We start from the raw sequence: 16,621 nt of genomic DNA, 5'->3' as shown, positions 1-16,621 counted from the left end.
TGGTACTTTTTATTTTGTTTTGTTTACTTTTACATACACTCTAAAATTCAAGATACTTTGTTTTACTATAAACTTTTAATAATCTCTTAAAAATACATGTCTGTATATGTGTGTGTGTGTGTGTGTGGTATGTGCATAAAGTTTTAAAAAGTTTTTAAAATTCTTACTTAACAACTTTCAAGCATTTTTTCATTGTTTTCCTCATATTTACCATTTCTGATGTTCTGTATTTCTTCTGATAGATTTGGGCTTTCTTTTGGTGTCATTTTTCCTGTCCATAAAAACTTCTTTGGACATTTCTTCAGTGTAGTTTTATGGCAATGAATTTCTTATTTGTTTGTATGAGTGAAAATGTTTATTTTGACTCAGTTTTTAAATACAATTTCATTGGATAAAGAATTCTTGGTTGCCAGGGTTTTTGCTTAGTTGGTTTTTAATTTCAGCATTTTAGAGATGCTCCACTGTCTTCAGGCCTCCACTGTTTTGAGAAATCAAGTTTAAATCTGATTTTTGGTCCTTTGAAGAGAATGATATTCTTTTTCTGACTGCTTTGAAGATATTTTATTTATCTTTAATTCTCTGCATTTTAACTATGATGTGCCAAGGTGTGGTTTCCTTTTATTTGTCTTACTTCAGATTCACTGAACTTCTTGGATCTGTGGGTTTATGTCCCTTATCAGTATGGGGAAATTCTTGGCCATTTTCTCTTCAGAATTGTTTCATCCCATTTTCTCTTTCATCAACTTGTGGGACTCAAATTAGATGTGTGATAGACCACGTGATATTGTCCCACATATCTCACATGCTCTATTCTTATTCTCTTACCTCTGTGTTTTGGTTTGAATTATTTTCATTCACCAAGTTACTAAAATTTACCTTTGCTCTATCAGTGTGTCATTAAGTCTGTAAAATTAATTCCACATTTATAATATACTTTTTTAGCATTTTATTTAATACTTCCTCTCTGCTGAAATTACCTTCATTTCACTCAGCACGTTCCCCTTTTCCACTACATCTTATAACATTTTTATTACAGTTATTTTTTTTAATTTTTATTTTTTTTTATGATAGGCACACAGTGAGAGAGAGAGAGAGAGGCAGAGACACAGGCAGAGGGAGAAGCAGGCTCCATGCACCGGGAGCCCGACGTGGGATTCGATCCCGGGTCTCCAGGATCGCGCCCTGGGCCAAAGGCAGGTGCCAAACCGCTGCGCCACCCAGGGATCCCTATTACAGTTATTTTTAAGTCCTGTCTGATAATAGCAACATATTGCCAATCTCTGAGTCTGCTTCTATTAACCATTTCCTCTCTTGACCATGGTTCACACTTTCTTTTTCTTTTTCTTTTTCTTTTTTTTTTTTCGGTTCACACTTTCTTGCTCCAATATGTGTCTTATATATTTTTTTAAATTGTATATGGGACATTATTCATAATGCTTGTAAATGGCATTTAGCCCCAGAAAAAGAGCAGGAAAAGTCCTGACATGTTACTAATGTGTATTAGGAGGGATTCTGCAAGATCAATTTAATCTATAGTTCAACTGGTTCTAGACTCTGCTGCAGCTGTAGTTGAATGTAATTTACCAATCTTCAAATATTTTGAAGGCATAATCCAGATGCTCTCTTCAGAAAGGCTTGCAATCTGAGTATTAGCCAGACTTTAGTAATCATTTTCTGCCCTCACAGCCCAAATTTCAGCTTTTTAAGCAGCTGGTAATTCTCTTTTCTCTCCTGCTCTCTGGACTTTGCAAAACCTTTCCTTGCTTTCTTGCTCTTGCCTTTAGAATGCCACTAAAGTATGCCTAATGAAGGTCTAGAATACCTGACAGGGCTTCTCTTTTGCCTTGCCCTTCCCTGAGCCTTTGACAAATACTCCCATTCACTCATTTTGAGTATGTATGAAAACCCAATCTGTGGCTAGGGCTCCTTGGAATTTTAAAATTTATGCCATTTTGCATGCAGCCATGAAAAGTTTGCTAAAGTCCCACCTGGCTTCTCTGTTTCTCTTTCTATGAGGATTCTTCTTTTTCTTGTCACTCTGCCAACATGGGAAGTAACCATGAATCTCTTTCCCTCTAGAGGAGTTTGTCACCTTACAGAATGTAGTTCATTTAGGTTTTTTTTTGTTTTTCCTTTTTATTATACTTAACTATCTGATTTTTTTTAAGTTCTGATTTTGTAAATAAACTGGCTCATTCTAGCTGCTCTCCTATTTTTTTAAATACCCACAATCTTCTTGTATCTGTAAGGAGAATATTCCTCATATAAAAGACAAAAGCTTGCAATACTTTTTTGAATGAATGAATTAAATGAGCAAATAGATGAATTAAGTAAGGAGCACACTAGTTCCCCAAACTGAGAGTTTTAAAATAGAAGGTATGTTTCCATTGCAAGCTCTTCCTCTAAAATACAAGCAAAGTATCATTAAGCGTGCAAAGGTCACTCATCACTCTCTTACCCCACAGGACCATCCTTCTGTCTGACTTGCCATTTTGTTTCTCCCAGATGCAAACTCTGAGCATGGAAGTATGCATTGGAAGGAAATATCTCAAATACAACATAAATAATATTATGTAGTCAGCCCTAGGATATTTATGCATTAATTTAGTAAATGTGTGCTTGTGAACTAGGCTCATCTTTATACTTTTAATATTCTCCAACAGCGCTATGATGTAGTGATTATTATCTCCACTCTATAAGGAGTAAAGTGGGATTTAGAGAGTTCACACAGCTAGTAAGATGCATAGCTGGGCTTTAAACCTTTGCTGTTTTTATTAAATCATGAATTCCAAGTTATTCTAAATTTATTTCCTTATATCTGGCTAATGCTGCCAGCATTTAAACAAGCACTGTCCAATTCAGCCTCATTGACAATCCTGTGAGATAGTTTAGAGCAGTATTAAGATTCTATCTTAGAGAAGAAGAGGCTAAGGTCACACTGATACTAAACAGTACATTCAGCCCAAGACCCTAGGAGATCTGATCCAGAGTCAAGTACTTCTAATATACATCACTGCCCCTCATGTTCTCCTATTTAAGGCTTCGAATGATGACAGAGAGCTGGTAAATTTACCCTAACAAAAAATTCTGCTCTTTTTGATGAAGCAATGGAAGCTCTTTTAAGAAGCCAATTTTCATAGTCCAGAATCATTCTCTAATTAAAAATCTACACCATGGTAAAAGTCGAATGGTCAAAATATAGTCTATATTGTTATATTATTTAGCCAGAAGGAATCTCATTTTGTAGGGAGGGAAGCTTATTAACTTCAATGGTTTTTCTAAAAATTTGTTATTTTATCATGTGCAAGGTTGAAAAATGCAAAATGTCATATTAAGATAGCTGCAAGTATTTAGAATGCAAAGGTCACCATCTTACTCAGATTTAGAGTGTGGTTCCAGCATTTTCCTCTTCTGTTTCACTGGGACTTTTATTCAGCACTGAAAAAGCCATTCATTTTGTAAAGGTTAATTCACAACTCTGGGTTTGATGAAGTGCTTTGCCTATATCATCTGCATTTTAACACTGCAAAGGTGTCAGTCAAACCCTCCTTCCTGATCAGAACTGGTCTCCCTGTGAGACAGGGAAAATCCACCTTTCCTTCCTTGGCTCTATCTTCCCACAGAATTTGACTAGGGATTATATCACATAGATTACATTCCTCTTTTTTCCCTAGTCAATGGGTAGACAGAACTGTTGCCTTTTATTTCATGAATTCACTTTTCCTTTTAGCGTTTGCCTTTCAAAGTGTCACAAGTTAATGGCTGATATAAAATAATTGTAACCTTCTCTCTTCATATATCCTGGTGGGCAAAAAAAAAAAAAAAATCCATTTTCTTTCTTTCTCTTCTTTCTTTCCCTCCTTCCTTCCCTTCTTTCCTCTTCTTCTCTTCTCTTTCTTCTCTTCTCTTCTCTTCTCTTCTCTTCTCTTCTCTTCTCTTCTCTTCTCTTCTCTTCTCTCTCTTCTCTTCTCCCCTTCTTTCTCTCTCCTCTCCTCTCTCCTCCTCTCCTCTTTCTTTCTTTCTTTCTTTCTTTCTTTCTTTCTTTCTTTCTTTCACTGGACAATTTTAATTTGATTTCTCATACCAATAGGGAGCAGAAACATCTCAGGCACTGCAGGATCTCTCTTTACTTAGAGTACCTATTTCTAAGTACCCAGGTTAGGACTTCAGTGGTGCTCATTCATGTACAGGGGTAGGGAAGACCCTGACTATTGCCACATCCCATTGCTGGCTTAGGTGTCTGCATTCTTATCCACTTCTCAGCAGTCTGTTGATGCAGGTCACTAGTGTTGCCTCCATGTCTCATTTTAAGGCCTCTCTATGGCCACCAGTTCCTGGTGTCATATCCACACTGTTCTTTGTTGTGCCAATAATGATGTTCCTCACTTCACATAAGGGTTTGTGTAGGGCCTTCAATATTGTCTCTGGACTACTGGCCCAAGTCCAGCATGAAGATGTTTCTTCTGCCCTCGGATTCATTGTCCAACAGCCTAGGGCTTACCATCTAAGTGGTATCATTTGAGCTGGGCTACCCCATCCCTAGCATGGGATAGAGAATATCTGCCATATTTTGCCTTTCTAGCATCTAAGCCTCTTTTGATTTGGGGAAAATCCTCCATTGCATTCACCTCTGGAGAGCACTAATTCATTACTTTCCTTTACAGAAGATAAAAGAGTTAAGTAATCTCACTCTATAGCTAACATAAGAGCACAGGACACAGCCTTAGTCATTTAAGTGTCCACCTTGTGGTTCCCACTGCTTTGTCTTTGCTGGTTTGGGCATGTAAATCTTTAAGTGTCCATTAATTCTGTGAGGCACCTCCTTTTTTCTGTTTGAATAACCAGAATCAGATTCTCTTTTTTAGGGCAGGCTGAAAGATGCTTGTAGCCTGAGGTGCCCAAGCAGATGGACCAGAGACCGCCTCAGAGAATTCTTGCATATGTGTGTTTGGGAAGCAGTAGAATATTTATGAAGCCAGACATTCTCAGCACAGGTTATTGGCATAAAGGGCCCTGATACTGGAACAGGGACCTGCCAAGGTTGGTACCTGAAGATTAGACAAGAAAAAAGACCCATCAGAGGTTGGCAGTGTGTAGCAAGGACAACACCTGCTAAGTAGACACTCCTCTCCATGTCTCATTATTATAGGCACCTCATCCTCTAGATGCCAATCAAAAGGAAAAGCTTAATGAGTGATCTTGAAAGAATGTGGGCTTGAAATAGAAATTAAATTCAGTTATAACTTAAGTTAAATTTCTTGTATAATGAACTTGGTACTAAATGACATATATACTAGAAAGAGTAAAGCCAACTCAATTCAGAGAAAACAGAAGAGTTAGTTTATATACACTAATATACACTAACCTTTCGCCAATGCATTTATTTATAATTTCAGCCTGCCTACTTGCACAAGGGATTTGAGGCAGCTGAGCCTTGCTTGACATTCTAATGAGGCAGGAGCCCCATGAATCACCCCTGCCTGCCCACAGCACTGTTCATTAGAGGCTGAAGAGAGGCACTGGGGCTGCTCCAGGCAGAGAGAGCCTGACGCAACCATTAAGTAGCTCTGCAGTGACTCCCCCGACCCCGATCATTAGAGCCAGGCTGCAGCCACAGAAACAGAAACTGCTCACAACCTGAGAGTTTCATCTCCCAGGACCTTCTCTCCTCACGGCTTTATGTCAATAGAATGAAGTTCATTACCTTTCAAAAACACCAGCTTAGTCTGTTAGTGATAATAGGAGTTTTCAATCATCCAAGGGGGATGTGAAGGTACATCAAACAAGCTTTACATAAACAAAAGGATTTTACACAGGACTCCTTCCTATTACAGGGACTTCAGAACTCACTGGGAAAGGAAACCTGTTGGATGTGATATTGAGCGGTAGACCAAGATGGTATATGGTGTAGAAATGTATATGTGAACAGACTACTTTGTTTCAACAAGCACAATAATAGTAATCATTTGTGGCTGACACTATACTAAAAACCTCACACTTGTCTCAGATGTCACATGGACACTTAGTCTGCTTCTGAGCCTGCTTCTTCAGAACTGTAAGCCCCATGGCCTAAGTGTTGTCCACATCCTCCTAAGATTTTAGGAACTCATGTGGTATCATAGTCTCAGGGCCCCCATTGGATGTGGAGGAGTAAATAAATAGGTGGACAAGAACCTGACAGATATACGTTTTTAAATCCCATTTTGAGTCTTTTACAAAACAACATACCAAAGATCTTTAGATTTTCACTTTAAAAGTTTTAGGAAGAGCTGATTTAGGAATAAGACAAAGATAAGCAATAAACATATACGTCTTAGGAGACAGGATCTGTGACAGTGGGTCACCCCAGGGATTCATGCAAGACATGTCATATTTTCCACTGCCATAAATGTTATGGAAGGAAAGCACACAGCAAAATCTTCAACCTTGCATTTGATGCTAATCTTTTAGGGTGAAATACTGAGTTCAAGGTAATGTCTAATAAAATCTCTTAAGGCTCTAAGAGGGCAAAAGCAAAACTTAAGTTGAAGTTACTTAGCAAAACATTTATTACTGAGCACCAGCACCAGCTGGGTGTGAAGTATCACTGTAATTGATTTGGGGCATTCCAAAATGAACGAGATGTGGTCTCTGGTCTCACAGAGAGTCTCAATCTGGGAGTGGAAATAAATCTGAACATAAGGTATTCTGAGAATGAATGAAGAGTTGGGTAATGTTGTAGGGATCTAGAGAGGTTCGAGTGTAGACTGAGTTTAGAAAAAGCAAATATAAGGGTTCTGAAATGGGGTTTTAGTGCTGTAACCTGAAGGCACTGATTTAAGATCCTATCCTAGGTGGTCATATCCTGAAAGAGAAGACTGTGGTAATAACCTATGTTTTTGGCTAACTTCCTAAGAAGTCCCTCTCATTCTTAGGAGCAACAGAAAGTTAAAATTTTTATTATGGTGATTTGTAATCTTGACATATATTATACTTACTTGGGTGTTAAAAAAATGGAGCATAGAACTTGGACCCATCTCCAGAGATTTTTATTTAATTCGCCTGAGGTGGGGCCTGCTTGGCACATAATATTTAATAATATTATAATAATTACACATTAATTCTAATGTCCTTCCCAAGTGAGTGTAAGGGTGAGGGATCAAGACCCCGGACTTTGGCTGATGACCAAGATATATGAACTTGGTTTTGCCACCGAGAGGCTGTGTGACCCTGGGAAATTGCCTCTCTGTGCTTCAGCTTCTTCCTCTGTAAAATGAAATAAAATGATAATTAAATGTATCTGACACCAAAACATATATCCCAAATTTGATCCTGCAAAAACATCAGACAGCCCAGGGTGTGATTCTGGAGTCCCTGGATCAAGTCTTGCAGTCTTGCATCGGGCTCCTCACAGGGAGCCTGCTTCTTCCTCTGCCTATGTCTCTGCTTCTCTCTTTGTCTCTCATGAATAAATAAATAAAATCTTTAAAAGAAAAAAAAATGGGGCAGCCAGGGTAGCTCAGCAGTTTAGCACTGCCTTCGGCTCAGGGCATGATCCTGGAGTCCAGGGATCGAGTCCCACGTCGGGCTCCCTGCAAGGAGCCTGCTTCTCCCTCTGCCTGTGTCTCTGCCTCTCTCTCTGTGTCTCTCATGGAAAAATAAATAAAATCTTAAAAAAAAACAACAACAGACTACTAAATACCTGGTGTGCATTCTACTAAAATGCCCATGGCATAAAATGAAAACGCAAGACTTATAAAATATCCCAGGTTAAAGAGCGCTAAAAAGATTTGACAACTGAATGCAATACATGTTTTTGGATTTTCTTTTGCTTTAAAGACATGATTTTGGTAATTGGTGATGTCTAAGTAAGGTCCATATGCTAGGTACCAATATTGTAATCATGTTAATGTCATCATTTTGATAATTGTACTGTGGTTAAGTAACTGAGGATCTTGTTTTTAGGAAAGACATGTGAAAGTAGTTTAGTAGCCATGGCTCTTACAGTACTAAATGCTCTCTGAAGGCAGGAGTCTCAATCAAAATGATATCCCTTTAAGCTTAAAAAGTTTAAACTTTCCACGCTTCAGAATTCCCTCTTTTTGATGTGAGTATGACTGTGTGTGTGTGTGTGTGTGTCTGTCTGTCTGTCTGTATGTGTGTATTCAAGGAAAATTTAGAAATTACTGTTTGAAAGCACAGACTTTGGGGCCAGACTATCAAAGTTTGAATCTTGGCTCTGGAGTGTACTAGGTGCATACTTTTCCCTCCATTTCCTTCTCCATAAAGCAGGCATAATAGCACTTACCTTATGGGACAATTGTGAGCATTTGAGTTAATTTACATAAAGTCCTTAGAACAGTGTCTCACATGTACTAAATTCTTTAAAAATATTAACTCTAATACTCTCTACAGTGGTTATAGAGGTCAGACTTTGTTCTTGGGTTTCAGTATAGTAGAAAATGTGCTATACAAAACCTTTATTCTACCCACAAATTCACTATGACACATTCATTATTGAAGATATAATCCCCATTGGTTTATTGGAAACAAGTTATATGAGTTGTCATGCTTTGAGTACAAAGAAGGAGTTAATATGATACTGATTGGTGAGAATTTCTTTGACTTACCTCTCTTTTTTCTATTTAGGATTATTTGCATTTCTTTGATTCTTCATCTCAAAGCAATATGGTGGCTTCTGATCATGTTTGTACTGATAAAAATATTTTCATCTGAAATTTTATACAAAAGTGGAGATCCTGTGAGATCTCCAGAGAACATAAGGCTCTTGTTGGCCAAGATGCCATTAGTGGAGGCCTGTGGAGAGAGTGGGCTTGCCCTCATTTTAGAGGGAGTTCTGCCCTCTGGTAGAACTCAACATGTGTTGAGCCCCTGAGAGAGAACTCAGAGAAATGATTACAAGAAAGAAAGAAAAAGAAAGAAAGAAAGAAAGGAAAGAAAGAAAGAAAGAAAGAAAGAAAGAAAGAAAGAAAGAAAGAAAGAAAAGAAAGAAAGAAAGAAAGAAAGGAAAGAAAGAAAGAATGAAAGAAAGAAAGAAAGAAAGAAAGAAAGAAAGAAAGAAAGAAAAAGAAAGAAAGCCTCTGAAAAAATTAAAAAAGAAAATGAGGATGAGAAGGAGGGGGATTAAAAATCAGGCAACAATGCACCCAGCTTTCCTTGGACAACAGGAGAGCTAAAAGAAGCAAGAGGAGGACGTGGATATTCAGCAGGAATATTTGGGAGACAGGAAGACATAGGCAAAACTCTCAAAACAGAATGTGAGCCTCAGGAGGTCAAGTTTCTGTGCTTTGATGTGACCCTCTGTGGCCTCATCCATGATCTCTCTGTCTCTGGTGAGATTTCCGGCCCACCCTTGTAAATAGACTTTTTTTTTTGAAACTTAAGAAATATGGTAAATTTAAGTGAAATGTTTAAGGTGAGCCTTTGTTTTTCTTCCTAACATAAAAAATACATTTTATTGAAATCAAATGCAAATTTCACATAACCAAAAATACCTTTGATGGAATATTTTAATGAAGAAACCTTGGCAATTGCCTTTTTGCACATATCAGTAGTGAATCTGAGTTGAAAATGTGTTTGCTAGGAAACGAGTTCTGTGAGCAGTCATCGGATATTAAAGTTGTTTCAGGATCAACAGTTTTCTTATATAATGTCTTTAAATTTTATTCGCTTCAAGGCAATTTAGACATCAAGCAGACTTGGGATCGAATCTTAGTTCCACCCCTTGTTGCCTGAGAAGGCTGTTAACCTCTCTGAGCCTCAGTTTACTTAACTATGTTAAAGGAACAGTAGTAACTTACAACATTATTAAAACGATTTATTGTAATTACCTGTGTAACATTTCTAGCACATAGTTGTGGTAAGTTTGAATTCTTACACATGGTTACACAGTTAGTTATGGATTGTGTAGTGTGGAGAAGTGGTACACATTTCAGGAGCTGAAATATTGAGAGAATGAATGCACAGAAATAATTCCTGGCACAATAGGCCAGAAATATCTGAGAAGAATGAACACCTTCTCTTTCCTCATTGAGTCAGAAGGGGGAGAGGCCTTCCTGGAGGAACATTGGACTCTCTGGTGTCACCATGGGGAAACCATGATTCCACTGGGAAATAAGGAGGGATCTATTTAACTGAACAATTTACACCAAAAAGGGGGTTTTGTGTGGAGGGGGAGACAAGGGAAGTAATGGAGTTCAGAGCTAAGCTGATTGAATAGTCAACACAAGGGTGAGGAATTTGGTAGCTCAGGTTCAGATATGAATAATATCTGTTGAGGACCCCATGCAATCTGGAACTGAACTGGAGGCTTTAGTGTGGCTCTTATGTAATTCTCCCATCTTGAAGTCATTGCCCAGTGTACTAATTAGAGAGTTGGGATCCAAACTTCACAGAAGAGAGAATATATTATTATTTTGTTCATTTGGTCATTCAATCATACATTTACTCATTCTCAAAACATTCATAAGACAACTACTACTGTCACCAGGGACTGCCTAACAAGCCACAATAATCCCATTTTCTACCCCTGCTTCCAGGTGCAGCCTGCCTCCAGAATCTAAGGTGGGGTGTCAGAAGCCACAAGCTCCAAGTAAGCCTCTATGACCCACTTGTTGACAGGTTTGATCCAATTTGGACACCATGCTAACCCTCCAGATGACCTCGAGATCATTACCATCTGACTATAATAAAACACACACCTACTAGCACCTTGACAGATCTGATCATGCATATTCATGAGAAGAAAAAGGTGGCACTCTGATTCCAGGAAGCCTCTTCCTCCCTACCAACCAAAACTCCAAGTCTTCTTGCTTCTTGGCCCGTTAATTACCTTAACCCCATGAAACCGTGACCATGAGACCTAACTGGGGAGAAGGTACCTTTAGAGCAGGAGCTCCCTCTCCATTCCCTGGTCATTGAATAAATTACCTGCCTGCCATCAAATATTGTCTGTGGTTTGGCTGTTTGGTGAACAGTATTGAGTGGGAAAAGAACCTACTACTATGGTAACACTGCATGCTAAGCAAGTTGTTAAAGGATGGGGCACAAGAATGTTCAGGACATTGTCCCTTCCCTCAAGGACCTACCATACAGGTAGAGGAGACCAACACATGTAACTGTCTCAGTTTTCCATCACTCAAACTTGGGACTCTTTTGAGAAAGTGTATCAGCTAGGCTGAAAGTTCACATGTAAGCAAGTCAGAACCTTATTCCTCTTTCATGCAATAGTTGGAGGTAGACAATCCAGAGTTAAAATGATAGTTCCATTCTGTGAGTCCTCTAGAGAATGAGGATTCCTCTCTGTTGACATTCTACCATCACTTGAAGATTAAATTCTATCTACATTTTAAGCAGTAGGATGGACAAAGAGGAAAGAAAATGCATATTGTTCTCCATTTAAGGACACATCTAGGAAGTTGTACACATTACTTATACTTACACCTCACTGACCATTGTTAATCCGAGGCTCATACCTGGCTACAAGTGAGGCTACAAAACATAGACACCATGTGCCCAACTGCAGATCAGAGGTTCCATTATTGAACAAGAGAAAAGCAGCATCAGTCTCTTCAACTGGGAGTTGGTGGTGGTATGAATCCGGTTTTGACACCCTTCTGATTTGGATATCTCTACCCTTACCTTCCTCCATAACTTATTAGCACACTGTCTTCTGCCAGCCTTCTCTGAAGCTTTGGAGGAAAGACAACATATGGCAGAGAGTATGTTGAACTCCATGTTAAATCTGACTTTTCCTAAAGCCCAGTAAAAAATATCACCCAATATTTTAAGCCCCTCCCTGGTTGGTTAAACATGCAACTTTTGATTTCAGCTCAGGTCATGATCTCAGGGTGATAAGATCAAGCCCTGAGATGGGCGTGGAACCTGCTAAAGAGGCATTAAGAAAAAAAAAGATTTTAAGCCCTTCTCAGATGCACTCCAGCTGCCAACCTTGTTCTACTGCCCCTGGAGTTCTCCTTACTCCATGAGGGCACCTGCCTTTACAAGCTTCTACAGAACAAATCATCTCCTGAACTTCTGGAAAGCCCTACTCCTTCATAAGAGTTGATTTGGTCATCTCATTGTCCTCCAGGCTTGTCACTCTCCCTTTACCCCCAGACAATGGAATACATTTTCTAATCTAAGAATCATATTTCTCCAAGTCTGAGTTATGGAGGTTGTAGATGAGGTGGTGGTGCTCAAGAACTAGGATTGGAGTAGCTTTTGAAACACCTTGGGGGTACCCCTAACAAATTGAGTCTACTGAGCTCCACTGGTTTGCTCTCTTGCTCTCTCTCTGTCACTCTCTCTGTCCCTCTGTCTCTGTCTCTGCCCTTCCCCCTCCCACACACACTTCCTTCCAAGGGCAAACCTGAATTCTCAGAGACCAAACAGCTTAACCAGTAGATGCAAACTTGATTACTTCTTGAGGGAAGTACATGAATGAGTGAAGCATGTTAGATGGAGAATTTGGCCAAATGTGCCATATGTACCCTGTCCTAATGATGCGGCCCACATCTAGCTCCTAAGGATTCTGATCATATGGGTCAACATTTTCATCTCCTGTGTTTTGTTTTTGTTTTTTTTGTACAAAGGACACTGGAAATCAACCTTTTTTTTTTTTTTTTTCCAGATGACAATTCCAGGTTTTCAAAATCTTGGCACTGCATTAAAAAATGTAAACATTGTATAACAGATCTACTGGGTTGGATCCCACTTAAATGCAACCAGGAGCCTCCAGTTTGAGACTTCTTTAGTGAGCACTGAAAGAAACATTTCCTTAGCTGGTTTTGGTAGCACCACAGATAGCATTCAAATTTTGGTGAGTGTCTAGCATTATCTTCCAGAGCAATGTGAGTTCCTTCTTTCATTTCTGTCTCTTCAAAATGTACCTACTTGAGCAAAGTAAGTAATACTCAAAATGTACCTACTTGAGTAATAAGGCAGGGAATAATTTCTAGCTATAGACTTATTATGACTATACCTTTAACTGCAAAGATCGTGGGAGAACTTGTGGACTTACCACCTGCAGGAGCCTGATTAAGTAAATGGACAGGATGTTACCCTACTCCTCAGTCTCTGTGTAGGAAGGGATCATTCTTTTTTCCCCTTTAGATCAGGTGATTACAATATGGTGTGGAAAACAGCTGGGGCAGCACTATCTCCACAGCATTCTGTCTTGGTCCCTAGAAAACTCTTAGCTTCCCACTAGGACCTTCACCTTGCCTTTAACATTTTTTTTTTTTCTTTCTGGATGTGCCTTAGAAGCCATGATACCCTGTTCTGAGTTTGGCTTTATTCTAAGACAATAGGAAACAACGTAAGATTTTTAAGTGGAGGAGTGATATAAACAAAAATGAATCTGGAAACTGTCTAAGTTGACCTGGGAAGGAGAGAAACTGGATTCAGGGAGACCAGTTAGGAGTGATTATAATAGGATTGGTGTTGAGACACTGAAGTGGATAAGTGGCAGTGGAAAAGGACAGAACAGAGCAGACGCAAAGATAATTTGGAGACAGATTCTAATTTTTTTGCAATTGTCTTTAGAAGTAAGACACAGATTTCAAGCCTGGGTGACTGGGAGGATGGCTGTCACAGAAACAAACCAAATTATTAGCAATATGTGTTTCTTGGCTTATTAAATTTTTATATTGATTTTCTTCCTTTAAAAATAGCTTTCAGAACGATCAATTGATACTGACTATATTTTCTATAGGTTTATAATTTTTGTTCTGCAGGATTCCGAGGACTTTATAAGCACTATCTCATTAATTCTCCTGAAAACTTTGTGAGGTGGGTTTACAAGACCCCATATACAGAAGATGGCTTTTTAAAAAAATTATTCTTGACTATCTCTCATTCTCACTATGATCTTTTAGAATCTCAATAGCAATGAGTAGAAATTATGCTTGGAGTATACTGTGTTCCCAATTATTATCAATAGAGTCTAATTGCAAACATGTGTTTATTTCAGCTGGGATTATTGTCTGGTTGATTACAATGGAGAATCTGAATGACAGCATCTGGCATAGTTCTTTTATATGACTCTTATATGAACATATTTTATATAACTGGAGAGTTATATGAGACCTCTCAGCCACATCATCCTTTATAACTACTTTTATTTAACATGTGACCCACTAGGATAGAAGGAGGTCTGTACCACAAATAGCAATGGCTCTAATATCTCTATGGGCTCATCAACACAAGCTGCATTGATAGTCAAACACCAGTTTCTTAAAGTAGCAAGCTAGTTCCAACTACCTATCACTGTGTAACAAATCATCCCCAAATTTAGTGGTTTAAATTATTAATCTGCAATTTGGGCAGGGCTTAGAAGGTATGGTTTGTATTTACTCCATGCAGTGTCAGCTGGGATGGCTGGCTGTGGGTGGAGGATCCATTTTTAAAATGGCTCTCACACATAGCTGGCAAACAGGTTTTGACTGTCAGATGGAAGCTCAGCTGGGGCTCCTGGCTGAGGTCTTAGAGTCTCTTGGGTTTCCTTGAAATAAGAGCACTTGAGTCCAAAAGTAAAAATTCCAAGAGACAGAAAGTGGAAGCTGCCAGGATCTTGAGGCTTAGGCCTAGAAGTTGTCACTTGTCACTTCCCATTGTATTTTATTGGCCAAAGCAGTCATAGAGCCTGGTAAGACTCAAGGAAATGGGGCATAGGCTACACTTCTTCATAGGAGGAGTGTCAAAGACTATGTGGCTAAATTTAATTTGCTGTAATGAAAATTACTTTAGACAGGTTGAATGAATGATAGTCTTATTTGGCATCTCTGAATTCAAGGGTGATAAATTTCAATGGAGGCTAATAATTCTGGATTCCTATTTTTAAGATTTTATTTATTTATTTGAGAGAGAGAGAAAGTATGAGTCAGGGGCCACGGAAGGGCAGAGGAAGAGGGAGAAGCAGGCTTTCCACTGAGCAGGACCGGCTTGATCTCAGGACTCCAGGATCATGACCTGAGCCAAAGACAGACACTTAGCTGACTAAGCCACCCAGGTTCCCCTAATTCCGGATTCTAAGAATACACATTTTTTTTCTTAGTCTCCATTCACCTTCTTCATATACTATCATTTATCTCTGGGTTCTTATATCTCCTCAAGTGCTTTTTTCTTTTTTTAACCTTTGGTTTATTGTATGTGCTTTCCCCACTTCTGCAGCCTAGCTACCGATTCTTCTGCAAAGTTCTCTTGAGTTTCCAAACTAAAGTGTCCCTTTCAGGTGCCTCCATAGTTTTTGGCTTCATCTTATCAACAGAATTATGATAGCACATTGGAGCCTGACTGGTGCTCTGGCTTCCCTTATAGACTGTAGTTTTTCTGAGGGAAGGTAGTCCCTCTTGTTCATTTTGGTATCCCCAGCACAGAAGATTGTTCCTGGACAATAGATACTCAATACATATTTGCAGAATGGTTGATCCACATTCTGCCCTCAATATATGCATTCTTGGAATAATCTACAATTATCATGGACTACGGCATGATATTTGATACTGTTAGAATTCACCCTCAACTTCTCCTTCTCTTAACTGGAGATACTAGGAGTTATGTGCTGTCAAATCTGAAAGAATGAAAGGAAATGTCATGTAAGTCCTATGAGAGGTGGTGATGAATGAAGCCAGATGAACAAAAGCACTATTATTTGTATTAAAGATTATTCTTTCTGTGATGATTGTGTTAAGACTATATTTAGCAGGGTATTTCTCCACGGTTTTATATGTAAAGAGGAGCTATACAAAGCAGCAAGGACATTAACTATGCCTCATTCATCTCCATTGGCCCCTGGACAGTTTGAAGCAGGATATATACGCCACACTCCAAATTGATAACAGGTGTCTGATTCCAAATAAATGTCACCAGTCCTGCACTTAATGCATTGTAGCAGAACATGATGAAATATTAGCAGAGTGTAGTAGTGTGTACTGGAAAGCAGAATGAACATGGGATTTGGTAACACTGTCTTAACAATTGAATATGCAGTGAATGTTAATCTTGCTTATTAAGCACAGGAACAGATGAACCAATGAAATCTTGTATTAGAAGCTGTGGGTGAGGGGCACTTGGGTGGCTCAGTCAGATAAGCATCTGCCTTCAGTTCTGGTCATGATCTCAGGGACCTAGAATCAAGCCCCAGGTCCCTGTTCAGCTGGGAGTCTTCTTCTCCCTCTCCTTATCCCCCTCCCTCCTTGATTGTACTCTCTCATGTGTGTGCATGCCTTCTCAAATAAATGAAGAAATCTTAAAACAAAAACAAAAACAAAAACAAAAACAAACAGAAGCTGTGGATGTGGTATATTGTTTTCTATTTCAGACAGTTAAGAGTCATTGATCATTGATCACTCTGGGAGAGGCCCTTGCTCAGAAGTGAGAGAGCCTGACTATGAAATTAGGCCTCTAAGGGGTGATGATTTCATTTAACCTCAAAACATGCATTGAGCTGTAAAGATGCTAGTCAACTGTGCTAGGTGACAAGTGGGCTACAAAGAGAATACAACATTATGCCTCCCTTGAAGGATCTGTGGCCAGTGGATGGGCATGAAGGCAAGAGTCAAGAAAAAGGTGGAGAAAGGGAGTGTGGATAGCATCAGAGTCTGAAACAGGCGAGGTCTAG

General features: G+C 39.0%; 2 long non-coding RNA genes across 3 annotated transcripts in view; one reads left to right on the top strand and one right to left on the bottom strand.

The window, feature by feature from the left end:
- Nucleotides 1–16,621, bottom strand: part of LOC111092361 — an 80,333-nt gene that overhangs the window by 14,210 nt on the left and 49,502 nt on the right. The gene's annotated exons all lie outside the window — the stretch shown is intronic.
- The window catches only part of LOC106557737, a 140,582-nt gene that overhangs the window by 122,296 nt on the left and 1,665 nt on the right, over nucleotides 1–16,621 (top strand). Inside the window, exons 5-6 of one of the 2 annotated variants that reach the window (XR_005378345.1) lie at nucleotides 10,539–10,591; nucleotides 12,632–12,820. This is a non-coding gene — a long non-coding RNA (uncharacterized LOC106557737). Of the gene's footprint in view, nucleotides 1–10,538; nucleotides 10,933–12,631; nucleotides 12,821–16,621 lie in introns of those variants that run through there. The other variant, XR_005378344.1, reaches the window with a different exon arrangement.

Source organism: Canis lupus, chromosome 25 (assembly GCF_011100685.1).
Source record: "Canis lupus familiaris isolate Mischka breed German Shepherd chromosome 25, alternate assembly UU_Cfam_GSD_1.0, whole genome shotgun sequence".
In the NCBI taxonomy this organism is placed as follows: Eukaryota; Metazoa; Chordata; class Mammalia; order Carnivora; family Canidae; genus Canis; species Canis lupus.
This window is presented reverse-complemented; position numbering and strand designations above follow the sequence as displayed.